Below are 27,346 nucleotides of genomic sequence, written 5' to 3' on the forward strand. Positions count from 1 at the left end.
CACTCAAACTGCTGTCCTTGTCGCAAGGAGCACCTGTTCTGGGCCTCGCCACCTTGGTTCCAAGCTGCTTGATCTTTCAAATGACTTAATCATCTCCTGGTCACCAGGTCGGAGTTCATGGCCTTCACCTGTAGATCTGTCAGGAAGTGCTTCTCGAACCTGTTGATGAATAGAAACCAAATTGTCGGTTAACTGTGCCAAATAATCATTCATCAGGACACAAGGTACGTCATATACAGATTTTGGCTTAGGAACTCCCCAAATATTCTTTGGCCTCCCGAATACCACCTCATAAGGACTAAGGCCGAGTCGGGAGTGTGGCACTGACCTAATAGACAATAATGCCAATGGTAATGCATCCGGCCAAGTTAAGGATGTGTAAGCCTGTATCTTCGCTAACTTCAGCTTCAAAGTAGCATTATACCTTTCCACCAACCTTGCTGATTGTGGGTGGAAAACCGCATGGAACTTCTGTTTGATCCCTAATCCTTTTAGGACATACTTAATAACTTCCCCAACAAAATGAGGTCCGTTATCACTCCATAAAAGTCTGCAAACACCAAACCTAGGGAAAAATTCTTTCAAAAGCACCTTCGCTGTGGTAATGGCAGTATTATCCTTTGTGGGGTACGCCTCTATCCATTTACTGAAGGCACATACCACCACCAAGACATACTTTAAATTGTTGCAGCATTCAAGCTGAATATAATCCATTTGTAGAACTTCAAAAGGTGTAGTTGGTGTAGCAAACTCTCCCGCAGGAGTACATGTCCCTTTTCCAGGATTATATTGTAAACAGATCAAAAAAGACTGTACTACTCTCTTAGCTGTACTGGAAATTTCTGGATGCTCCCAAACTTGCGTAAGCAACTTCGTTATTGTTGAAGCTCCAACATGTGCCAGCCCATGTGCCATCTGAACCATAGGTTGTACAAAAGCTATAGGCAATTTCCATTTATCCATCTGCTTATTCCACCAACAGCCCTCATCATCCAATTCTCCATCTTCAGACCACTGCTCACGTTCTTTCACAGAAGCAGATTTCTGTATATCTAATACACTCTTCTCTAGCATTATGCCAACGTTCAGCTTGTTACTTCACTACATACGTAGAAGCAGTACTTCGCTGCATCGCAGTCTCACGTGCTACGCGGTCTGCAAGAGCATTACCTTGCCCTATCTTATCGGTCACTTTCTTATGTGCACTACATTTCACAATAGCTAGTTTCTTTGGATATGTCAATGCAGTCAAGAGGTTATGCACTAATTCTCCGTGCATTATCTGCATCCCGTGGGATGTGAGAAAGCCTCTCTCCTTCCAAAGCAAACCAAAATCATGAGCCACTCCAGAAGCATAGCGGCTGTCTGAATAAATGTTCACACATAAGTCAGTACTAAGCTCACATGCTCATGTCAAAGCTATTAGTTCAGCTGCTTGAGCTGACTTCTGTGGTATATGAGCTGTCTCCACTACCATGTGTACTGTGGTGATTGCATATGCAGCTGAGGTCGTACCATCGGGCAACTTCAAACAAGACCCATCAACCCACAGTTCCCCGTCTACATCTGGAAGGGGCGTTGTAGGAAAGTACCATCTTGCCTGGCATGTTACCCCCATATTTCACTGTATATATGTTGTTTTAGTTGTATGTGTGATTGGGACCCTGCCAGCCAGGGCCCCAGTGCTCATAAGTGTGCCCTGTATGTGTTACCTGTGTTATGACTAACTGTCTCACTGAGGCTCTGCTATCCAGAACCTCAGTGGTTATGCTCTCTAATTTCTTTCCAAATTGTCACTAACAGGCTAGTGACCAATTTCACCAATTTACATTGGCATACTGGAACACCCTTATAATTCCCTAGTATATGGTACTCAGGTACCCAGGGTATTGGGGTTCCAGGAGATCCCTATGGGCTGCAGCATTTCTTGTGCCACCCATAGGGAGATCTGACAATTCTTACACAGGCCTGCCAGTGCAGCCTGAGTGAAATAACGTCCACGTTATTTCACAGCCATTTACCACTGCACTTAAGTAACTTATAAGTCACCTATATGTCTAACCTTTACCTGGTAAAGGTTGGGTGCTAAGTTACTTAGTGTGTGGGCACCCTGGCACTAGCCAAGGTGCTCCCACATTGTTCAGGGCAAATTCCCCGGACTTTGTGAGTGCGGGGACACCATTACACGCGTGCACTATACATATGTCATGAAATATGTATAGCGTCACAATGGTAACTCTGAACATGGCCATGTAACATGTCTAGGATCATGGAATTGTCACCCCAATGCCATTCTGGCAGGTTTCTGCCCTCCTGGGGTCCAGCCAGGCTTGGCCCAGGAAGGCAGAACAAAGGACTTCCTCAGAGAGAGGGTGTTACACTCTCTCCCTTTGGAAAAAGGTGTCAGGGCTGGGGAGGAGTAGCCTCCCCCAGCCTCTGGAAATGCTTTGATGGGCACAGATGGTGCCCATCTCTGCATAAGCCAGTCTGCACCGGTTCAGGGATCCCTCAGCCCTGCTCTGGCGCGAAACTGGACAAAGGAAAGGGGAGTGACCACTCCCCTGACCTGCACCTTCCCTGGGAGGTGCCCAGAGCTCCTCCAGTGTGCTCCAGACCTCTGCCATCTTGGAAACAGAGGTGCTGCTGGCACACTGGACTGCTCTGAGTGGCCAGTGCCAGCAGGTGACGTCAGAGACTCCTTCTGATAGGCTCCTTCAGGTGTTGCTAGCCTATTCTCTCTCCTAAGTAGCCAAACCTCCTTTTCTGGCTATTTAGGGTCTCTGCTTTAGAGAATTCCTTAGATAACGAATGCAAGAGCTCATCAGAGTTCCTCTGCATCTCTCTCTTCACCTTCTGCCAAGGAATCAACTGCTGACCGCGCTGGAAGCCTGCAAAACTACAACAAAGTAGCAAAGATGACTACTGCGACCTTGTAACGCTGATCCTGCCACCTTCTCAACTGTTTTCCTGGTGGTGCATGCTGTGGGGGTAGTCTGCCTCCTCTCTGCACTAGAAGCTCAGAAGAAATCTCCTGTGGGTCGACGGAATCTTCCCCCTGCAACCGCAGGCACCAAAGAACTGCATCACCGGTCCTCTGGGTCTCCTCTCAGCATGACGAGCGAGGTCCCTTGAACTCAGCAACTCTGTCCAAGTGACTCCCACAGTCCAGTGACTCTTCAGTCCAAGTTTGGTGGAGGTAAGTCCTTGCCTCCCCACGCTAGACTGCATTGCTGGGAACTGCGTGTTTTGCAGCTACTCCGGCTCCTGTGTACTCTTCCAGGATTTCCTTTGTGCACAGCCAAGCCTGTGTCCCCGGCACTCTAACCTGCATTGCACGACCTCCTGAGTTGTCCTCCGGCTTCATGGGACCCTCTTGTGCAACTTCGGGTGAGCTCCAGTTCACTTCACTTTGTAGTGCCTGTTCTGGCACTTCTGCGGGTGCTGCTTGCTTCTGAGTGGGCTCTTTGTCTTGCTGGATTCCCCCTCTGTCTTCTCACGCAATTGGCGACATCCTGGTCCCTCCTGGGCCACAGCAGCATCCAAAAACCCTAACAGCGACCTTTGCAGCTAGCAAGGCTTGTTGGCGGTCTTTCTGCACAGAAACACCCCTGCATCTTCATGACGTGGGACATCCATCCTCCAAAGGGGAAGTTTCTAGCCCTTGTCGTTCTTGCAGAATCCACAGCTTCTACCATCTGGTGGCAGCTTCTTTGCACCCACAGCTGGCATTTCCTGGGCATCTGCCCACTCCCGACTTGATTGTGACTTTTGGACTTGGTCCCCTTGTTCCACAGGTACTCTCGTCTGGAAATCCATTGTTGTTGCATTGCTGGTGTTGGTCTTTCCTGCAGAATTCCCATATCACGACTTCTGTGCTCTTTGGGGAACTTAGGTGCACTTTGCACCCACTTTTCAGGGTCTTGGGGTGGGCTATTTTTCTAACCCTCACTGTTTCCTTACAGTCCCAGCGACCCTCTACAAGGTCACATAGGTTTGGGGTCCATTCGTAGTTCGCATTCCACTTCTAGAGTATATGGTTTGTGTTGCCCCTATCCCTATGTGCCCCCATTACATTCTATTGTGACTATACCTTGTTTGCACTGTTTTCTATGGCTATTACTGCATATTTTGGTATTGTGTGCATATATCTTGTGTATATTTGCTATCCTCATACTGAGGGTACTCACTGAGATACTTTGGCATATTGTCATAAAAATAAAGTACCTTTATTTTTAGTATATCTGTGTATTGTGTTTTCTTATGATATTGTGCAAGTGACACTAGTGGTACTGTAGGAGCTTCACTTGTCTCCTAGTTCAGCCTAAGCTGCTCTGCTAAGCTACCTTTTCTATCAGCCTAAGCTGCTAGACACCCCTCTACACTGATAAGGGATACCTGGGCCTGGTGCAAGGTGTAAGTACCCCTTGGTACTCACTACAAGCCAGTCCAGCCTCCTACAGGCGTATCTTGTAAATCAATACGACCGTTTGTCTGTTCTTCGGTAAGGAATATACAATCAGGTGTGTCTTGTGACTGAGGCTGAGTCACCGGATATGGCAACAAAGTGGCTGTATTTAGTGTTGCACATCTCTTCAGTGTAATGTGAGGAGCCAGCAATGTCAATTCATATCCTGTTATACGAGCACTAGTTAAATGTTGTGTCTTTGTTTGATTTAAAAGAGCATCAACCGCATGGGGTACTAAGACCAACAGCTTATGTGACAAAACTATCCCTTCACTCTGACGTATTGACACAGCTGTTGCGGCCACTGAACGAAAACACCCAGGCAACGCCCGAGCGACAGGATCAAGTACTGCTGAAAAATATGCACAGGGACGCTGCTTATTGCCATGTGTCTGTACTAAAACTGACAATGCACATCCATCTTTCTCATGTACGTAAAGTGCAAAAGGCTTCATGTAATCTGGAGTACCTAATACTGGTGCTGAACAAAGGGCTTGTCATAGCTGCCGGAAAGCAGTCTCACATTCATCTGTCCATGGGAGGGGCATTGGAGTATCTTTAGTCAAAAGTGCTAGCAAAGGTTTGACAATATGTGAAAACCCTAATATCCATTGCCTACAAAAAGAAGTAAGACCAAGGAATGCCCGAACATCTTTCTGAGTAGAGGGTACTGGTGTGTCTAAAATTGCTTGAATACGATCTGATGTAAGTACACGGCCCTCCTTAGACAAAAGGTGACCAAAATAGGTTACCTTTTGTCTACAATATTGCAATTTCTTTCGTGACACTTTATGATGGTGTAAAGCAAGAAAAGAAAGTAAGGACAAAGTGCACTTTTCACATTGCTCAGGGGTATCAGCCGCCAACAAAATATCATCAACATATTGTATGAGATCCACATCTTCAGGCAAAACAAAAGAATCAAGTTGTCGTTTTAACGCTTGACTATAAATACTTGGACTCTCCGTATAGCCTTGAAGAACTCTGCAAAACCTATATGATCGTTTATTCAAAGTAAAACCAAACAAATATCGGCTGTCAGGATGAATAGGGATCGAAAAGAAAGCATTCTTTAAGTCTATCACAGTTGCTGTCGGGGGAACCAAAGTAAGAAGTGTTGTGATGTCAGATACCACAGGATATTGTGGTATCACAATCTTATTGACTTCTCGTAAATCAATAATGAATCGGTAAATCTTGGTATCAGTATCCTTTTTCAGAATAGGAAGAATCAGACTGTTACAAACATTATACAGAACTTCCTCAACAACTCCAACTGCAATAAGATCATGCACAATTTGAGTGAGTGCTTCTTCGCCCTCCTGTGAAATTTTGTATTGAGGCAAACGTGGCAATACAGCTTCCTCCTTAACACTAATATGTACCGGTGGAATAATCATTTGTCCCACATCAGTATCTGAAGTAGCCCACAAAGTACTAGGGAGTGAAGCTAATGCAATATCCTCTTTAACAAGACAAACTCTTTCCATCACAGGATGATTATCATTTAAAATAACACGCACCCCTTCAGGAGAGCATCGTATTGTAGCCCTGAAATATTTGAGCAGATCAAGACCCACAATATTGTCTGGTGTATTTGGAGAAAGCAAAAATGGACATGGAGCAGTAAATTTATCAACATGGAATGCAAGTGGTTGTGACAATGGGCTAGGGGAAGGTGTTCCATCGAAACCTATCGCTGTAATGGTTAAGCCAGACAGGGGAGCCCTTGGAATCAATTGTTTAGACAAAGCGCTACGAGTAGCTCCTATATAGACAAGACGGAAGTCCTCATCCTCGGGCGCACCCCCTCGGCCTGGAACGACTCGTGGTGGCCCACCGCCCTGGGCCCTCCACCCACCCCAGCCAACCACGCACGAAATCTCGGCTTCATCCTCGACTCCGCCCTCACCATGTCCAAACAGGTCAACGCAGTCTCATCCTCCTGTTTTAACACCCTCCGTATGCTCCGCAGGATCTTCAAGTGGATTCCAACAGGAACCAGAAAGACGGTAACCCAAGCCCTCGTCAGTAGCAGACTCGACTACGGCAACGCACTCTAAACAGGCATCCCAACAAAAGACATCAAACGACTCCAACGCATCCAGAACGCATCCGCCCGCCTGATCCTCAACATACCCCGCCGATGTCACATCTCCCCTCACCTGAGGGACCTCCACTGGCTCCCCGTGGACAAGAGAATCACCTTTAAACTCCTCACCCACGCACACAAGGCTCTACACGACAACGGACCCACCTACCTGAACACCAGACTCAACTTCTACGTTCCCTCACGTCAACTACGCTCTGCCAACCTTGCCCTCGCCATCGTCCCCCGAATCCAGCGCAAGACCTCTGGCGGCAGATCCTTCTCCTACCTCGCCGCCAAGACCTGGAACGCACTCCCAACCTCACTACGCCAGACCCAGGACCTCCTCACCTTCAGGAGACTCCTCAAGACATGGCTCTTCGAACGATAGCAGCACCCCCCCCCTAGCGCCTCGAAACCCTAACGGGTACATAGTGCGCTTTATAAATTATTGATTGATTGATTGATTGATATATCAACCAGAAACTGATCAGTAGAACCCAAAACATGTGCTGTAACATAGGGACCCCTCTGATCTACTGGAACTTCAACTGATTCCTTACCCCATCCTAGGCAATCCTATGCATAAGCAGAATCTTGGAAATCAGGCTGCACATAGTTAGACATCTGGTATTGGTTCCGTCTATCAAAAGTGTTAAACCCATCCTGCCCTCGTACATTAACATCAACCCTAGCATGATCATTCGTGCTTCTTCTAGGTCCTGAATATCCTGAGCGATATCTCATTTGTCCCCGACCACGTGAACACTGCTGAACACGTAGTGCTGGACAATCGGCTGCCCAATGCCCACATTTCTTACAATACGCACACTGATCAACAGACAAATTCGAACGGGTGTAAGAAGAACCATAAGATCCACGTCCACCTCTATATCTACCTCTAAAAGGCGGACCATAAGCTTGAGCCAACATAACCTTCGTCTTTAATTCTTTAATCTTTTTGTCCTCTCTACCTTTTGCTTATAATTCCTGAGGTTCGTAATACTGAGCCATAGTCAAAAGAGAAACCGGAGTAGAGGTAGTCCATGAACTTTCACTAGCTTTTAGACGACTAGCTATTCCTGGTAACAGATTTGCAACATATTTATCGACAAACAAATGTCTGCCCGTATCATCTGACAATAACTGACTGCTAAAATCATGAAATGCTTCTTCAAAGCGTTTAAAGAAATCAGAGACCGATTCATCTGCCTTTTGCTTACAAGACGCTAAAACAGTCCAATCTATCTTTTTAGGGGGAATAATCGTTTTTAACTTAACTAATATGGCTGCAGGAAGATCTAGAATCAACTGATATGGCTTTTTCGCAGGTTCCCTATCCCCGTCCATCTGTTCTAATTCTTTCCATGATGCCCCAAAAACTGCACGATCATCAATTTTACGAACAATTCTCCACATATCTGGCGGTAATATCAATCCAAAAAATAAATCAATGTCAGCCAAAGTCATAGTACAAGAACTAATTGCTCCCTCAACTTCCTCATAAAAGGCGGCTGGATTTTTCCGCGGGTCAGGTAATGCTGTTTTAAGTGCCATTACATCTGCCCTATTCCAAGGAATATACACCCAATTATAAATAAAATAACCCTTAGCATCAACAGAAGTTTTATCATCACTTGTACCCAATCCTTTAGGAGGAACATACAATGGCGCGGCCTCCCGCATTGGTTTCGCGTGAACTATCATAGTCTTATCTGTTCCGAAGATGGAAGCTTGCACCCCACCGGTCTGAGATGTCCGTGCAACTACGTCCACAGCCCTTTTCTCCTCTTGCAAGAGGACTGCCGTAACACATAATTTCACCAACCGCCTGATTGCATCAGCCACCTGGGAGAAAACAAAAAGACCATCACGCATTTGCTTATGATCAGCTGCTACATCATCGGGCTCTAACTCATCAGAATATTTCCGATATAGTTCAATAACTTCTGAGCCAAATGCCTCAGTAAAATATGGGTGCTCTTTTCCGTCCACCCTTTCATGTTGTCTAAAAGTTCAGAAGCAGAGACAATGCTATGAATTGTTTTACGAGAAATAGATCTAAGCTCAGACGCACGGTCAGCAGGCAACATAGAGAGACTGTCTCGCATCTTCTGTTGCTCCGAACTGGAGACCTTAGCTAACTCATGAGGGGTAGAAGGAACGACATACGGAGGTGGAGGGCAATCTAATAACAATAAATCATCATGTGGTTTATTAAGGATAGGATAGAGAGGTTGCCTAACGGTGTATTGACCAGTTACCTGTAATTTACGTTCTTTCTCTTCTAGCTCCTTTAAGTCATTTATTTCTTTCTTTCTCATTTCCAATGCTTTCACATATACATTCTTCCGCTGCTCTTTCTCAAGCAAGGCTTGCTCACGCTTCACTCGTCCACGCACTTCTTTCTCCCACATTCGTACACAGTCAAACATATCTTGCCTAGACTTTCGTTTACACATACATTGTTCCACATACTCAATCTTTTGCAAATCAAATGACCCATGCATAGGCCAACGTAACTCAGGATCCGCACAAGTGTATTTATTCCATAATGTGCTGTACATTATAGAAGAAAGACCATGTTTAACATACATATCTCTATTGGGTGTCCCCTTTGGGGGTGCCGGTTGTGATTCTTCCAGTCTCAAATTGGTACCATTACAAAAGCAACACATCCTACGAAGTGCGCTAAAAACAGGCATGCCAAAAATAGTGCAGAATATGCAATATTATAATCAAAGTAGCACTTAAGGTGCCGTTCAAATCAAAATTAAATTGGGGAAAATTCTCCTCATTACCTGCCTATATAAATTGCAATTTATATATCAATTCAAAGGATACAAATTGACTAGTCACCCAAAACACGAGAGCTACAGTAAGTAGTTCTAAACTACATTACCAAACAAAGGCATCAAAACCCACAGCAAGTGCCGTAAAACGGCTCTTACCAATCACAGGGTGTCCAGGTTCCAACTGCCAAGTTCTAAAATCGACCAAATGGTCACTGCATGACGAATGAACAAAAAGGATCTCAGTCGAGGACCGGCGCCACCTGGATGGTCAAATCAGAAAGAAGGGAAAAACGCCGTGGTTGCCAAGACTCGAGTCTCCTCAGGCATTGATCGTCCGCAGCGAGATCCCAATCCTTCGTTGCGACCAATCCGTTGGGCGTCCGAGTCACCGATGAGTCCCTGTTCGGGCCCCAATTTGTTGAAGTAAGCCTCAGCAAGGCCTACTAGTGCAAGGGGTTCACCTTTCTCTGCACAAAGTCCTCAGACTATGTAGGAAGAAGTTGGCACAGAAACTGAAATAAAAGACAAAGTTTATTAAACCTCATGAGGTGGTACTAAAGTTCAAACAGCACCCTTCGGTAATGTTTGAAGTAGCTCACTGAACTGAGAGAGCATGGTCCTTTTATACCCACGCAGGGGCTAAAAGGAGGTGGTAGAATTATAGAAGCAAGACTTGTATACATGTAAGGTCATGTGGAAAATGCACAGTCGACAGGTAGGAGGAGCTAACAGTATTCAAGTACTAACAGCTGCAGACCTTACTGAGCATGTGCGAAAGTGGGAGATGCTAAATATAACTTGTCACTAGGCAGATTTCAAGAGTAGTAAACAGAAAGGGAGGACAGAGCACATGGTGAGCACATGGCAGCATGTGGCAGAGAAAATAGCTGCTAAGAATACAAAATGGATTCCGCGAAATGTACACAATAGTTACAAATACAGATGTCTTCTGCTAATGCTTAATCGAATTGCTGCTAAACTACAACACCACGAGCCTGAGACCCAGGAAAATATTATATGAAATTTCGGGACCTTTTGCTGCTGCATTTGCACGACCTGTACACAGAGGCGCTGGAGAGAGGGGCCTTCCCGTCTGACCTGGACCAGACCCCAATGGTCATGCTGCACAAGTCCCAGTCCCCCATGCATCATGCACAAACTATCGACCAATTTCACCTATAAATAACAAAATTAAGATCTTTGCCCACATACAGACTGCCCGCCTAAAGACAGTTATATGACACTTGAATCATACTGATCAATGCTGCTTTATCCCCACCTGCAGTACTAGACACTGTCCACGGAGGCTGCACGTGGCCTTGACGGACAGGTCTGAACTCTGCTCTCCACTGGCCCTCCTTCTTATTGACTTTGAGAAGGCGTTTGACACCGTAGACTGGGGTTACTTAGATGGTGTCCTTCGTAGGGTGGGTCTGTGGGGCTCCTTTTGACACATGGTCCACATCTTGTACCGGGCTCCATGTGCCCGTGTCTCGGTAAATGGTAGGGTTTCTGAGGTGTTTTACATTGGGAGGGGTACAAGGCAGGGTTGTCCTCTTTCCCCTCTCCTCTTTGCCTTCACCATAGAGCCGCTGGCACGGATGATCCAAAGAGACCCTTTCATAGAGGGGTGGCGCTGGTGGGGGGTGGTGCGAGGACTGCATTGCGCTTTCTGCAGACAATGTTCTGCTCTATTTGTCATGGCCAGAATTGAGCGGACCCAGATGCCTTCAATTATTGAGCATCTTTTGAGGTACTGGGTTTTTCAGAACCGGTACTGATCCGGTAACCCAGCGGTGCCAGGGTACACCCAAAGACCTCGGGTACTTTCCTGATTCAGACTACAGAAACTCAGAGTCTTCTAGGTGAAGTCAAAGATCGAATTTATTGGCTGCAACCAATTGACAAGTGTCCTAGAAGTACAACAGCACGATTTGTATGTTCTCAGGAGACTGTGTTTCAATGCAAAGTCAGGTTTCCTTATATACAGTTTTTTAAGCTTCAGGCAAACATTCTTGACATTTTGGTTGGTCATTCACATGTTTTTACTACAAAGGAAAAAACAGTGTCATGATGAAACCTTATATTTCATGTCATCCAACCCATAATAAATTACCCGGCAAGGCCTAGTATTTTACATCAGATAAGTGTGGACCCCCAATAAAAACGGGCACCTCCCCCTCGTAAAGTAAGAAGAAGAAAAGAGCAGGTGCAGGTGTGAGCAAGATTAGGCAGGGTGTGTGAGCGATAATAAGGGTTTTATGGCATGGTGTGCCTTGATGCTATCTGATTCGGCCACTGGGAGAGGGACTGACCAAACAGGTTTGGCCTGAGGCAATGGTTCCAGCTTGCCCAGGCCAGAGAGAAGTCAATCAAGTTGTACGTGTCCTTGGAATCAAATCTGACTGTATTATAAGCCTATGTGAGGGCAACTTTTAAAAATGGCTGCTGTGTATAAAATGGGAGCCACGAGTGCAGGACGAAAATGGCGATTTCGAGGTGAAAACGCTGCTGGAATTGAGCGAAAATGCTCATGCTTAGTGTACTAGTCATTATCGGTCTTTTGATACTAAAATCGTACTGCTGTGGCAAAGTAAATTACATGGGTCCAGAATTTTTAGAACCACAAACCCTCCTTTTGCCCTTACATAGGCAATAAACCTATTCTCATGCTAATCTGAGTCCAGGTATATGTTTATAAGGCCATGGAGATGTTGCTGGAGCAAAATTCTAGTACTTGGTAACTCTCTCTGGACAGGTCTCCTCGAACATGAAGTAGCACAAAAAGGCCACATATGGCAGGACAAAATAAGGAATACCTCTATCTGCAGTAGGTGGCATAAGATCACACACCCAACAATTAGTGATGTTCACTACTAACTAGTGTTGATGCAGAAGCTGTACAAAAGAATTGCTTACGAATTCTGATCTTCTAACCTGCTCATGTTCAGGAAAAGGGTGAAAAGAGTGCAAAGAAACAATAGTAGGAAAAGACATAGGTTGAGAAGTGGGTGCAGAAGTCAATTGAGTAGAGAAAAACAATCCTACCCATAAATGACAACGTCATGTTTAAAAGACACTAGAAAACACGTTATTAAGAACATATAGACAACGGGAGAAAGTAGTGACCACTATGAAATAATAATTTTTCACAACCCTAACCAAAAAGCAAATCCTAAAATTATCTAGTAACATTTTTAAGGCTCCTCTGCATTTCAGTAATTTTTGTATGTTCAGGTGGAACAGTGGTGACTCTCATCAATGCTCTAAGGTGAAAAGGGGGTACTCTTTCCACAGAAAATGGACTTTATTCTGCTTTTACTAAACAGAATAGTACTTTAAAACAATGCCAGCAAAACAATCAGTCTCCTAACACCTAGTCTATACAATCACACGGAAACCTCTTGTGAAACCAACTATGCCCAGAGTCCGTTCAAAAAGCCTCTCTGGCAGGCTTCTATTGTCCATCAAATTTTCTTTTGTTGTTTTCTTTCGCATGGGCCTCTCAATTCAGGCCTCTTCGTGAGAAAATACTGCTTAGTTGGAGTGCCCTCCTGGCAAACACCCACAGCTCACTCGAAAGTCTCAATGTCTTAAAGCAATGCACCAGTGTCTCTCCTCTGTGGCAGACACTACAAACAATGTGCTCTTCATTGATCAAGGGCACAAATCATCTCGTGCAGAGGCAAGCACCATTAATTGGGAAATAGCTCAAGCTCAGCAGCACTTTCAGACTCCAACACTCATTATTTAGTGTCAGAGGACGCTCAAACTGCTCTTTCATGGGCACCACAATATAGTGCCTTTTTCCAAACTTGAAATCTCCGGTGCACTGCCCTTCTTCCGTTGGAGCAAAGAAAAGGGGGTGTGTGGCCAAAACTCAGGCCAAGGGGCTCAAGGGATTGCACACTGTCAGAGGTTACCAGCACATGACAGGTAGAGAAATGAAACCTCCAAACAGCTCTGCCATCAACAACAGGAATCCTTCTCTTTAGCTCTTTTACACTGAAACTTTGGTTTTGTGATGTCCAACGCCGTCTGATGGAGCAAGTACGATACCATGCGCTGGCGATCGCTGTCCAGCTTTGCTACTTTCTGGGTGCTGAGACTGTAGGGCCAAGACGTCCGTCTTTCATCTGTAGCTTTCACTGATGGGAATTAGGCTTAAATCAATGTCCTGCAGGTTATTATGACTTGATACCCGCAGAATCTAGTGACGTAGGAAATGTGCCACAGTTGTTAGTTTCCTTCAATTTAGTAAAAAAAAAAAAACAGTTCACGGTTTTTAACAAGGGGACTGCAAGCAGGTGGTCTGCAATCTTCAAAGGAGTAGCCATACACCATGGGCATAAAATACAAAGACAAAGGCAGAAGGGCAAAACAGGGTCTCTAGCATCTTTAATTGGGTTCTCTCCATTATTCTCTGCCATCTATAGCTACATGAGAATTCTATCTGAATGGATTTCCTCACACAGTGGCATTGTCTAATGGGGTAAACACATATTTGCCTCAATGATTAAGTCTAGGTGTTCCTCCTTACCTTAGAACATCTCAATAGAGAAATCACATGATACCGATTATCAGGGACATGTAGAAACCTTCCTTTAAAAACTGTGCATCAGGTGCACTATGCAATACACAGGCTAATAGTCAAATGTGCAAACAAAAAGACAAGAACTAGAGGGTCCTGATATTTGCATGATTAGGACACATCTGATCCCACCAAAAATTTAAGTAGCAGGAACAGAAGGGAACCGAAAACCAAATTAAAATAGACATTGAAAATTCGTCATGTTCAAAAAGGTAAACATAAGATATCTCCTATTGAGATGGAAAACTTGTCTTACTATATTATTGAGTCAGTTAACCAGTCTATCGCTACCCTGACAGTCAGGCTGGAAAACATAGAAGCAGGCCTAAGGCAAATTCTTGAAAACCAGTCTGGTCATACCAAAGGGAATTATACATAACATGGGGGTCCCTGGTACATCACTGCAGTCTGGAAATGTGAACCTGAACAATACATCAATAATAATAAAAGGGCTGACTGGTGAAAGGAATTCGAAAAAGAGAAATGGGACTAGGACATAGCTAAAATCTCAATAACTAAGCATGATACGACATTGGTCAGGGGAAGTAACAAAAGAAAAAATCTATAGGAAGAACAAAAAAAAATTATTTGGGTGATAGTCAGGCATGTGACACAACACCGAGAGTACGGGTGATACACAAAGGCCAAAGTTACACAAATTTTAACTCTACCGTTGGCGACTACAACATATACGGTACTCCTAGCTAATGTTTCAGTTCCTTCTTCAGGAAAAAATGAAAACCTGGTTTTCTTTTAAGGAACGAAAGCCATATGCTACTTAGGAAACACAACATCATTAACTAATGTAATATAGAAATTAGGCCACCTTGAGTCACAGATCTATAATTTCATCCTTAGGTCCAATCAAGGATACATAAATGTAGGGCTGCCTGTTCCTTTAAGGGAAGGGGCAGTAACGTGACTAACTGCAGGTGACACACTTTGATCCTGTATATCTCTTTTTATTTTCCTTCAATACCATTATAGCCAAATAGACATTCACTGGTGAAGTGTTGTCTTTTATGTTCACAGCATGAAATATCTCATTATCTGTGGAATTTAGTAACCAGAACAAGTTCAACCAACTGTTGCGTAGCGATGGGCATCGTCATGACCATCCCCTCACAACACAGGGGAGCGTGTAATAGTATCAAAAGCAGCAACAAACATGCAAAAAACAAATAAAAAATAATAAAAACGCACAAAACGTCAAGCCATCAGATATACTTGCTGTGTATCAAGCACAAAAAGCATAGACAAAACAATAGCATGTGTGAATAAGCGGTGACACACAACACCATGTCATGTACTTTATGCACTGTAAACCTGCAGCCCAAAACCCAATATTTGGGCCTGTTTAATTTGTCAGGTTTAAAATCCTTACCCTCCTTTTGACAGTAGATCACCAGGCAATGGAAATCTGCTGTCAAATATAACTTTACTGTTTCTCTTCTAACATACAGGACCAGCAAGAGCAATTCATGATAGGACCAAATACATGAAAATAAATTTCCATTACTTAACTGTTACCCTCTTGTCAGTTACTTCGCAACATCAAGCCACCTTAGTTTTACCTTTCTAAAAGTAAAAATTGTTACACTGACACTCCATATTAATTTGGCACCTACAATTTCCACTGTGAAAAATAAGTCTTAATTAGCAAATCGTTCTCATTAAGGCATGTAGCCTTCAAAATTTGAGAAAAGGGCTGCATCTTATTTTCTGTCTAAGACTTAATGCAACACTTCGTTTTCTGTCAAATAAAAGCAACTAGCAGGCATCATTTTATTTTTTTAGAGCGGAGACACAAATGTATCCGTTCTGCAGAGCATTTAACATGATGATGGGACTTTCGAAGAAACCCCTTTTTTTATATTTTCCCTTTGGAATTAAGTTCTTTAATTGTATTGATGTTCTTCTGGAGAAACCAGAAATCCCACTTTTAGAGGCCCGTAGGGTCATTCTGCATTTTACAGAGACAAGGCCCTAATTTAAAAGGTCACAAGTGTCAACACGACAGCCTCCTCCATTGTTTATGGGAAAACTAAAGATAGCATCTCAGCAGCATGACTTGAGCCAGCCTCTGTAGCTCTCCTAGCTTCTGCCACTCTGAATCTGTCAAAGACAGTAGGCCTTTCTATTTTCCTTCTAACCTGCAATAATTCACTCTATTTAAAAAAAAAAAATTCCTTTTTAGGCGCTAAAAAAAACTATCTCTATTTCCAGATTATTAAACTACATTTACTGTGAATAATTCACAAACCCTAATAACACACATACCAGTTGTTAGAATAAATGCTTGTTGCAATCCCATGCAATGGTACATATTTCATCAACCTTGAATGAATGAACGTCTCAGTAGGCCCAGCTGAAGTTAGAACCTTCAACCTTGATATTAAAACAAGCCTTTGTACTGGCACATTGACTCATTGAATCATAAGAAGGCACAACCTGCAAATATATATCAAACCTAAATGTATGCATTTACTGAAGCCTGAGACACTTTAAAAAGTACTCTCAATGAAAGAAAATGCAGTTTAAACAGTGCTTTTGCCCAAAATCGACTTTGATATTTTAGGCATTAAAAAATCAATATCCTACAATTTTCTTGCGTAATATGCATTACCAGAATGTCTATTACACAATCCATGAGTCAGCCATTGAAAATATTAACTTATACTTTATAGAAATGAGCTTGTTTGCTCCTGCGCCAAGGGAAAATTGCACATACGAATGTCATTTTAGTGGTGCAACATAACTTAAATTAAATTTTAATGTTAGGAGGTCATAGTATAGGTATTAAGCTTTATAAATATTAAAAAACGATTTTGAAAGGCACTTATTTTTTTAAATAATTTTTCCATAATTAATAATTTTCTGTGATAATTCCACATATAAAAGCAAGCTGCATCCCTTGCCTATTATTTGGGATACATTAACTCACAAGCCTAAGCGCATAAGCCTAACTTGAAATGCGTCACATTTTTGCGCCACTTTCATTTAAAAGGAAGGTTATGCAAAATTCCACCCATGTTTAACTGGGAAAGTGCTGGCTGAATTGAAAATAGATAATTTCGTTTTTTTGGGGGGGGGGCCCTATTTATATCTACTGAATGTGTTTTCTAATTTATTAAGCATTTAACAGCAGTTTTGTCTATGTGCACAATTGCTCATTCTATAAATTAAGGAGCAACATATAGCTATGTTAGCACATCACATGGTTCATTTCTGGATTTTTTCTAAGTTTCTACTTAATATTAATTAACCAACATTTTACTTAACAAACTGTAAACATCAAGAAGACCCACAAACACACATTGAGCTCATTTCAGATATAAACAGAAAACACTCAGTACACATAATACAGCGCGCTTTAGCCATTTTTCATAAATAGCGCCGTCGCAATTTACTTACAGAACCGTTTGCAGATCCTAGTTGTAAGTCATATTTACAAGAAAAAAAAAGAAAACTTTTCTCAATTATTTCCAAGAATAGCGGACCCATACTTTATTAAACGTGATGGGGCCCACTCCGTGCTTCACATATAGTTCATAGGTTGGAGTTCCAATCGGAGGAACCGGACATGAGTCCTCCAACCGGGAGTCCCTTTTACAACCAAGACAAAACAAATTTCCAAGTCTGCTAAGACCAGGCATCTTCGCTCACTAGTCTAGCTTCAAACTTCAAAGGATTATCGTTTACAATAGTCTCGTGAATACACGAGTCCTTCGGCTTTGGTACTTGCAAGTTCCAAATCAAAGTGATCCCAAAGGGATACCAAACCAAATGTCCAACTAAGGACCAAACCAAGTGTCCAACTAAGGACCAAACCAAGTGTCCAACTAAGGACCAAACCAAGTGTCCAACTAAGGACTGGGAGACGCTCCACTTATACTTAACTGAAAATATCAATGACGTCACCAGAAGACTCGTCTTATCGTTTCGCTCTACCAAAAATCAAGGGTCCAAATCAGGGCGATAGCCAGGGCAGCAGTCCTTCATAGCCGTCGGGAAGCGGGGAACCTCGCAACAAAGACTTTCGGACCACGTCGACATGCAGGGGTCGATGAAGTGGCGGCCTTCCTCCAGAATTTTCACACGAAGCTCCCCACGGACCTCAGGCTTGGACCGGTACCGCTGGTATCGCCCCACGTTTGGGCGCCAACTGAGGTACTGGGTTTTTCCGAACCGGTACTGATCCGGTAACCCAGCGGTGCCAGGGTACACCCAAAGACCTCGGGTACTTTCCTGATTCAGACTACAGAAACTCAGAGTCTTCTAGGTGAAGTCAAAGATCGAATTTATTGGCTGCAACCAATTGACAAGTGTCCTAGAAGTACAACAGCACGATTTGTATGTTCTCAGGAGACTGTGTTTCAATGCAAAGTCAGGTTTCCTTATATACAGTTTTTTAAGCTTCAGGCAAACATTCTTGACATTTTGGTTGGTCATTCACATGTTTTTACTACAAAGGAAAAAACAGTGTCATGATGAAACCTTATATTTCATGTCATCCAACCCATAATAAATTACCCGGCAAGGCCTAGTATTTTACATCAGATAAGTGTGGACCCCCAATAAAAACGGGCACCTCCCCCCCGTAAAGTAAGAAGAAGAAAAGAGCAGGTGCAGGTGTGAGCAAGATTAGGCAGGGTGTGTGAGCGATAATAAGGGTTTTATGGCATGGTGTGCCTTGATGCTATCTGATTCGGCCACTGGGAGAGGGACTGACCAAACAGGTTTGGCCTGAGGCAATGGTTCCAGCTTGCCCAGGCCAGAGAGAAGTCAATCAAGGTGTACGTGTCCTTGGAATCAAATCTGACTGTATTATAAGCCTATGTGAGGGCAACTTTTAAAAATGGCTGCTGTGTATAAAATGGGAGCCACGAGTGCAGGACGAAAATGGCGATTTCGAGGTGAAAACGCTGCTGGAATTGAGCGAAAATGCTCATGCTTAGTGTACTAGTCATTATCGGTCTTTTGATACTAAAATCGTACTGCTGTGGCAAAGTAAATTACATGGGTCCAGAATTTTTAGAACCACACTTTTTGGAGGCCTCAGGCCTTAAAGTGAACTTCGGGAAGTCCCTCCTTCCTCGGGGTCCCGTGGTCAAGTTGACTGGCAGCAGACCATCCCCATCCGTCACTTTAGCATCGCATACTTAGGCTTAAAAGTGGTGCTCAAACCGAACTTAACATGGGCCCTCAACCTCCCCCCTCACCCTGAAAGTGAGGGCTGAGTTGGGGCGCTGGAGGACCCTTCTGTGCAATGTGATGGGCTGCATTACCCTCTACATAGCTCATTTTATCCCGATTCCTCTACATTGTCTAAAACATCCCCCTCTGGCTCGCTCACCAATGGTTCTGACAGATGGACACTATGGCTCGCTCCGTTGTGTGACAAAAGGGCCTGCGGCATTTATCATGGGACACGTGTCAATGAGATGTCTATGAAGGAGGCTTAGCTACGTCAAACCTAAACTGGTACTATTTAGCTGCTCACCTGCTCACCATTAATGATTGGCTAACTGGGGGGGGGGACGACCCCACCTAACGTCTCGAGCTATCAATAATAGGATTCTCAAGCCTTATGAAAATGCTATAGGGAAACCACATCCCTACGACTATCCCCGAAATCACTAGCCAGGTCTTCCATGGATAGAGGGTCTTCCAGAAGCTGATGGGGTGGTGGGGGCGAATCACACAACTGACTCTCCCATGGAATGGACAGTGGCTACGAGAGGTTGCCAACTTAGAAGAGTTCTCGAAATGGGATATCATAGGCATTACAATGGTAGAAGATATCTGGCAAAGCATGAACATGATGTCCTTCCAGCAGATTCAAGAAACACAAGCTCTGGCCCAGACACAGTTCCAGAAATTTTTGCAGCTTTGCCATGTGTTGAGAGCCCATATCAGCGACAGCACCCTCTTACCCGAATTTAGCCCACTTGAGGCCAAGGTGATGATGGGGACACTAGGGACTCAGGGAACTTCTTGAATCTATTGTACACTTGTGTTAAACACCACACCGTCCCTCCAACCCCTACGGGGTCGATGAGAATCCTGGATTGGTCCCCTGGAGGACAATGACTGGCAGGATGCACTGATGGCACCACACATCCTTACTATCTCGACTAGGCTGCACTTGGTGCAGACGTTTTACCTACACTGTGCTTGGCTGACCCCTGCAGGGCTTTTCTGAGCTAGGAGCAAACCAGACCCTTGCTATAACTGATGTGCAACCTCACCTGCGTTCTTCTTTTATGTGGCTTGGTCCTGCCATCTGATCCAACAGTATTGGGCGCAAATCCTAAACAAACTCTACACACTGTTAGACATTTCACTGACTCCTCCCCCACGATGGCCCTTGTGGGGGCTATGAAGGGGGTCGGAAACTCCCTAGAAATCTGAACACTGGTGGGTACGGCACTATTGGCTGCAAAGAGAGACATTGCTAGATTGTGGTCCTCTAGGCTCCATTGGTACAAATGTGGAAAAGGGGAGAGGACTGGTGTACCCAAATAGAGAGGCCCGTTTATCAGGCAAGGGGCTCCGAGGGCAAGTACCATAAGATATGGGCTAGGTGGATGTGACTTGTGTGACGGCAATCAGTATTTACTTGGGATTGTTATGGATCTCTTTACTTGTACCTTCTCAATGGAATGTGTAAGAGAGATGTTTGGGGCATGTCTTCCTGTACGTGATATTATTGTTCAAATACCTAATAAAACTTGGGTATTAAAAAAAACAAGTTCTACAGGTTGTCTGACCAGGTTACAGCCAACATCAAGGCTAAGGTAGCAAAGATGTTGTAGCTTGGGGTAACTGAGCCCTCTGATAGTCCAGGGGCCAGTCCAGTGGTGCTGGTACCTAAACCTAATACCCAAGGTAGGAAGATGGAGATGAGATTCTGTGTAGACTACAGAGGTTTAGATGCACTCACTAAGGCTGATGCTCACCCCATACCTAGAGCTGATGAGCTCATTGGTTGGGTGCTACCACACTCCTGAACACCTTTGACCTGACCTCAAAATACTCGCAGATTGCCCTACGTCCAGGAGCCAAGGAGAGGTCAGCTTTTTCCACCCCAGAAGGCCACTATCAATCTAACCCTTTGGTTTGAAATATGCTTCTGCCACCTTCCAAAAGTTGGTGAACAGAGTCTTGTCTGAGTTGGAATCATTTAGTGCAGTTTATCTTGATGATATAGCTGTATTCAGTTCTGCCTGGGAGGATCACCTGGTCCACCTGAGGGAAGTGATTTAGGCCCTGCAACAAACAGACCTCACTATCAAGGCAAGCAAATACCAGATAGGGCAGAGTTCAGTGGTGTACCTGGGCCACCATGTGGGTAAGGGGTATGTACAGCTTCTCCAGCCCAAAATCCAGACCATCCTCAATTAGGAGGCTGCTAAAATACAGATTCAGGTGAGGGCCTTTCTTGGCCTCACTTGGTATTACAGGAGATTTGTCAAGAACTAATGGACGATTGTGGAACCTCTGACAGAACTCACATCCAAAAAGCAGCACAAAACAGTCATTTGGGCCCCAAAATGTCAGAAGGCCTTTGACACTCTGAAGGAGGCTATGTGTTGAGCCCCAGTGTTGCTGGCCCCTGACTACAATAAGGAATTTATTGTGCAAACAGGTGCTTCAGAGCAAGTGATTGGGCAGTGTTGTCACAAGTAAATGATGAAGGCCAAGATCAGCTAGTTGCCTTCATTAGCAGGCAACTATTCCCTGGAGAACAAAGATGGAGCATCATTTAGAGGGAGGCCTTTGATGTGGTCTGGTCCCTTAAGAAGAATATGCCATATCTGTTTTTCACTCACTTTTCTGTTCAAAAGGACTACAGACCACTCAGATGGCTCATGAAGATGAGGGGGGAGAACTCAAAACTGTTGAGGTGGTCCATTTCCCTACAGGGGGTGGACTTCACTGTGGAACATAGACCTGAGGGTGTCCATGCCAGTGAAGGTGGACTTTCCGGGTTTTTCCACTTAGCTGATCAAATCATTAACATTTATAAAGCGCGCTACTCACCCGTGCGGGTCTCAAGGCGCTAGGGGAAAAAAGAGGGGGTTATCGCTGTTCGAACAGCCAGGTCTTTAGGAGTCTCCGGAAAGCGGAGTGGTCCTGGGTGGTCCTGAGGCTGGTGGGGAGGGAGTACCAGGTCTTGGCCACCAGGAAGGAGAAAGATCTCCCACCCGCTGTGGAGAGGCAGATGCAAGGGACAGCAGCGAGTGCGAGGCCAGAGGAGCGGAGGAGGCGGGTGGGGACGTAGAAGCTGAGGCGTCTGTTGAGGTATTCCAGTCCCTTGTCGTAGAGGGCTTTGTGTGCGTGGGTGAGAAGTCGGAAGGTGATCCTTTTGCTGACAGGGAGCCAATGCAGGTGTCTCAGGTGTGCGGAGATGTGGCTGCTGCGGGGTATGTCGAGGATGAGGCGGGCCGAGGCGTTTTGAATGCGTTGCAGGCGATTTTGGAGTTTGGCTGTGGTCCCGGCATAGAGGGTGTTGCCGTAGTCCAGGCGGCTCGTGACGAGGGCGTGGGTCACGGTTTTTCTGGTGTCGGCGGGGATCCAGCGGAAGATCTTGCAGAGCATGCGGAGGGTGAGGAAGCAGGCGGAGGACACGGCGTTGACTTGCTTGGTCATGGTGAGAAGAGGGTCCAAGATGAAGCCGAGGTTGCGGGCGTGGTCTGTGGGGGTCGGTGCGGTGCCGAGGGTCGTGGGCCACCAGGAGTCGTCCCAGGCGGACGGGGTGTTGCCGAGGATGAGGACTTCCGTTTTTTCAGAGTTCAGCTTTAGGCGGCTGAGCCTCATCCAATCTGCGACGTCCTTCATACCCTCTTCTAGGTTGGTCTTGGCGCTGGCGGGGTCCTTGGTGAGGGAGAGTATAAGTTGGGTGTCGTCGGCGTAGGAGGTGATGATGATGTCGTGCTTGCGTACGATGTTGGCGAGGGGGCTCATGTAGACATTGAAGAGTGTCGGGCTGAGTGATGAGCCTTGGGGTACGCCGCAGATGATCTCGTGGGTTCTGAGCGAAACGGAGGGAGGTAAACTCTTTGGGAACGGTTTGAGAGGAAGGAGGCGATCCAGTCCAGGGCCTGGCCTTGGATCCCGGTGGAGCGGAGGCGGGTGATTAGGGTGCGGTGACAGACGGTGTCAAAGGCAGCCGAGAGGTCGAGCAGAATGAGGGCGACTGTTTCACCGTTGTCCATCAGGGTTCTGATGTCGTCAGTGACTGAGATGAGGGCGGTTTCAGTGCTGTGGTTGGTTCGGAATCCGGTTTGTGAGGGGTCGAGCAGGTTGTTGTCTTCCAGGAAGGTGGTCAGCTGTTTGTTGACGGTCTTCTCTATTACTTTGGCTGGGAAAGGCAGAAGAGAGATGGGGCGGAAGTTTTTTAGGTTGCTCGGGTCAGCCGTAGGTTTCTTTAGTAGGGCGTTGACTTCGGCGTGTTTCCAGCATTCGGGGAAGGTAGCAGAAGAAAAAGAAGAGTTGATGACGGTCTGGAGGTGCGGGGCGATGATGTCGTCGGCTTTGTTAAAGATGAAGTGCGGGCAGGGGTCCGAAGGGGCGCCGGAGTGGATAGAGTTCATGATGGATTTGGTTTCTTCCGTGTTGATGTGGGACCAGTTGTTGAGGGTGATGGCCGTGGATGCCGGTTCGGTGGTGTATGGTTGGGTCTGGTGTCCGAAGCTGTCGTGGAGGTCGCTAATCTTGCAATGGAAGAAAGTGGCGAGGGATTCGCACAGATCCTGTGAGGGCGTGACGGCGTTGGCGTTGGCGCTGGGGTTGGAGAACTCCTTGACGATGCTGAAGAGTTCTCTGCTGTTGTGTCTGTTTTTGTCCAGTCTGTCGGTGAAAAAGTTCCTTTTGGCAGCGCGGATCAGGTGGTGGTGTTCGCGGGTAGCGTTCTTGAGGGCGGTCATGTTGTCAGCGGTGCGGTCCTTGCGCCAGGCTTTCTCAAGGGCGCGACAAGTTTTCTTTGATTCTTTGAGGGTGTCAGAGAACCAGAGAGGTTTTTTGGTGTTGGTCTGTCGATTCGTGCGTTTGAGGGGAGCAAGGATGTCTGCGCAGTTGGAGATCCAGTTTGTGAGGTTGAGTTCTGCGTCGTTGGGGTCGGTGGTGAGGGTGGGTTGGTTGGCGGCGAGTGCGGAGAAGAGTTGCTCTTCGGGGATCTTGTTCCACTGTCGACGAGGGATGGGTTGGGTGCGGAGGTGGCGGGTCTCGCGTCGGAATGTGAAGTGGACGCAGCTGTGATCGGTCCAGTGTAGGGCAGAGGCGTGGCTGAAGAAGACGTGTTTGCTGGCAGAGAAGATGGGGTCAAGCGTGTGTCCGGCGATGTGGGTGGCGGTGTTCACCAGTTGTTTGAGGCCGAGGTTGGCGAGGTTGTCGAGCAGGGTGGTGGTGTTGGGGTCGTTGTTTTGTTCCAGATGGAAGTTGAGGTCACCTAGGAGGATGTAGTCCGGCGAGGCGAGGGCGTGCGGGGAGATGAAGTCGGCGATGGCGTCGCTGAAAGGGGCGCGTGGCCCGGGAGGACGGTAGACGAGGGATCCTCTGAGGGTGGTCCTCGGATCGGTGCGAATCTGAAAATGCAGGTGTTCAGCGGCGAGAGGGGTGTCTTCGGTGGAGGTGGTGACGCTGATGGAGTCTTTGAAGACGATGGCGATACCTCCTCCTACCTGGTTGGTGCGGTCTTTTCTGGGGATCTTGTAGCCTTCGGGGATGGCAGTGGCGATGTCAGGGGCCGAGGAGGCGTTCATCCAGGTCTCCGTGATGAAGGCGACGTCCGGTGCTATGGAGTCCAGGAGGTCCCAGAGTTCAATGGCGTGTTTGTGGATGGAGCGAGCGTTGACTAGGATGCACTTGAGGTGGTTGATGGCGTGTGGGCTTGTGGTCGTGGTTGTTGCGTGGTGGAAGGTGCGTTTGCAGGAGTTGCAGGCGAAGGGTCCATGGGTGCGTTTGGGGTGAGCTTGGAAGCAGGTGTTGGAGCGTCCTGGGTTGAGGGCGTGGAGGGTGGTGGGGTCGTAGCGGGTCAGCGGGGCTTGGGAGAGCTGGGGACCAGGGGTCGTGGCGCTGGGCGCGGGCCAGGCGTGGACGGGTGCAGACGGGCTTGCCTCTGGCGCGCCTCCGGCACGCCAGTGGCGCGCCCGCTGCGCGCGCCCGCTGCACAGTCGCGCAGCGGCCGCCATATGAGGTAGGAGGGGGGGAGGGGTCAGGTGGGGGCGAATGGGTGCTGGGGGGCGTGCAGGAGGTCACAGTGGGAAAGCGCGAGGGAGGGGGGACAGGTAGAGTGAGAAGAGCTGCGGGAGGGGGGTTTAAGGGTGGAGGGGGGTGAGTGTTAGGAGGTTTAGGAGCTAAGGGAGAAAGATAGGAGTAGGGTTGAGAAGATAGGGGAGGGGGGGTTGTAGAGGTGGGTGAGGGTGAGAGGTAGAGTGAGAGGATAGGAAGATAAGTAATAGAGGGGGTGAGGGAGGGGGGAGAGATAGAGAAATAGATAGAGAAAATAGATAGGGAAATCGATAGATAGGGAAATAGATAGAGAGATAGGAAGATAGGAGGAGGTGGAGAGTGAGGGAGTTAGATAGTGGGATAGAGAGATAGAGAGATAGGTAGATAGGAGGAGTGAGGGAGGTAGATAGTGAACGGGTTAGATAGGAGAGATAGAGAGGGGGATGCGAGTGGGGGAGGGGGATGAGGCAGGAGCAGGAGGGCAGGCGCAGGGAGAAGAGGACAGAGGAGGCAGAAGAGCCGAAGACAAGAAGAACAGAAGAACAGAAGAACAGAAGACCGGAAGGAGAGAAGAAAGGAAGATCAGAAGACCGGAAGGAGAGAAGAAAGGAAGACCGGAAGAACACAGAAGAACATAGAAGAACACAGAAGAACACAGAAGAACACAGAAGAACACAGAAGAAGATACAGAAAAATGAAGAACAGAGGGCAGAAGACCACAGAAGAAGATGAGGAAGAAGAGAAGAAGAGTGAAGACGGGGGAAAGAAGAGTACAGAAGAAGATTACAGACGAGGAGCGAGGAGGAAGAACAGAAGAACAGAGAAGAAGAAAAGAAGCAGGAGAGAGGGTGAGTAGCGCGGGGCAGAGCGAGGGGCTGGGAGGGGGGGGGTACTTACTGTGAGGTGGGTCTCAGGAACTCAGGAACCTGGAGGAGCTGCAGCGGCAGGGGGAGCGACCTACCCTTGGGTCAAGGGTCGCTACCACTGTCGCGCAGCGGGCGCCATATGAGGTAGGAGGGGGGGGGGGAGGGGTCAGGTGGGGGCGAATGGTAGCTGGGGGGCGGGGGCGTGCAGGAGGTCGCGGCGGGAAAGCGCGAGGGAGGGGGGGACAGGTAGAGTGAGAAGAGCTGGGGGAGGGAGGTTTAAGGGTGGAGGGGGGTGAGTGTTAGGAGGTTTAGGAGATAAGGGAGAAAGATAGGAGTAGGGTTGAGAAGATAGGGGAGGGGGGTTGTAGAGGTGGGTGAGGGTGAGAGGTAGAGTGAGAGGATAGGAAGATAGGTAATAGAGGGGGTGAGGGAGGGGGGGAGAGATAGAGAAATAGAGAAAATAGATAGGGAAATCGATAGATAGGGAAATAGATAGAGAGATAGGAAGATAGGAGGAGGTGGAGAGTGAGGGAGTTAGATAGTGGGATAGAGAGATAGGTAGATAGGAGGAGTGAGGGAGGTAGATAGTGAACGGGTTAGATAGGAGAGATAGAGAGGGGGATGCGAGTGGGGGAGGGGGATGAGGCAGGAGCAGGAGGGCAAGCGCGGGGAGAAGAGGACGGAGGAGGCAGAAGAGCCGAAGACAAGAAGAACAGAAGAACAGAAGACCGGAAGGAGAGAAGAAAGGAAGATCAGAAGACCGGAAGGAGAGAAGAAAGGAAGACCGGAAGAACACAGAAGAACATAGAAGAACACAGAAGAACACAGAAGAACACAGAAGAAGATACAGAAAAACGAAGAAAAGAGGGCAGAAGACCACAGAAGAAGATGAGGAAGAAGAGAAGAAGAGTGAAGACGGGGGAAAGAAGAGTACAGAAGAAGATTACAGACGAGGAGCGAGGAGGAAGAACAGAAGAACAGAGAAGAAGAAAAGAAGCAGGAGAGAGGGTGAGTAGCGCGGGGCAGAGCGAGGGGCTGGGAGGGGGGGGTACTTACTGTGAGGTGGGTCACAGGAACTCAGGAACCTGGAGGAGATGCAGCGGCAGGGGGAGCGACCTACCCTTGGGTCAAGGGTCGCTACCACTGTCGCGCAGCGGCCGCCATATGAGGTAGGAGGGGGGGGAGGGGTCAGGTGGGGGCGAATGGGAGCTGGGGGGCGGGGGCGTGCAGGAGGTCGCGGTGGGAAAGCGCGAGGGAGGGGGGGACAGGTAGAGTGAGAAGAGCTGGGGGAGGGGGTTTTAAGGG

Source organism: Pleurodeles waltl, chromosome 3_1, assembly GCF_031143425.1.
Source record: "Pleurodeles waltl isolate 20211129_DDA chromosome 3_1, aPleWal1.hap1.20221129, whole genome shotgun sequence".
Classification (NCBI taxonomy): Eukaryota; Metazoa; Chordata; class Amphibia; order Caudata; family Salamandridae; genus Pleurodeles; species Pleurodeles waltl.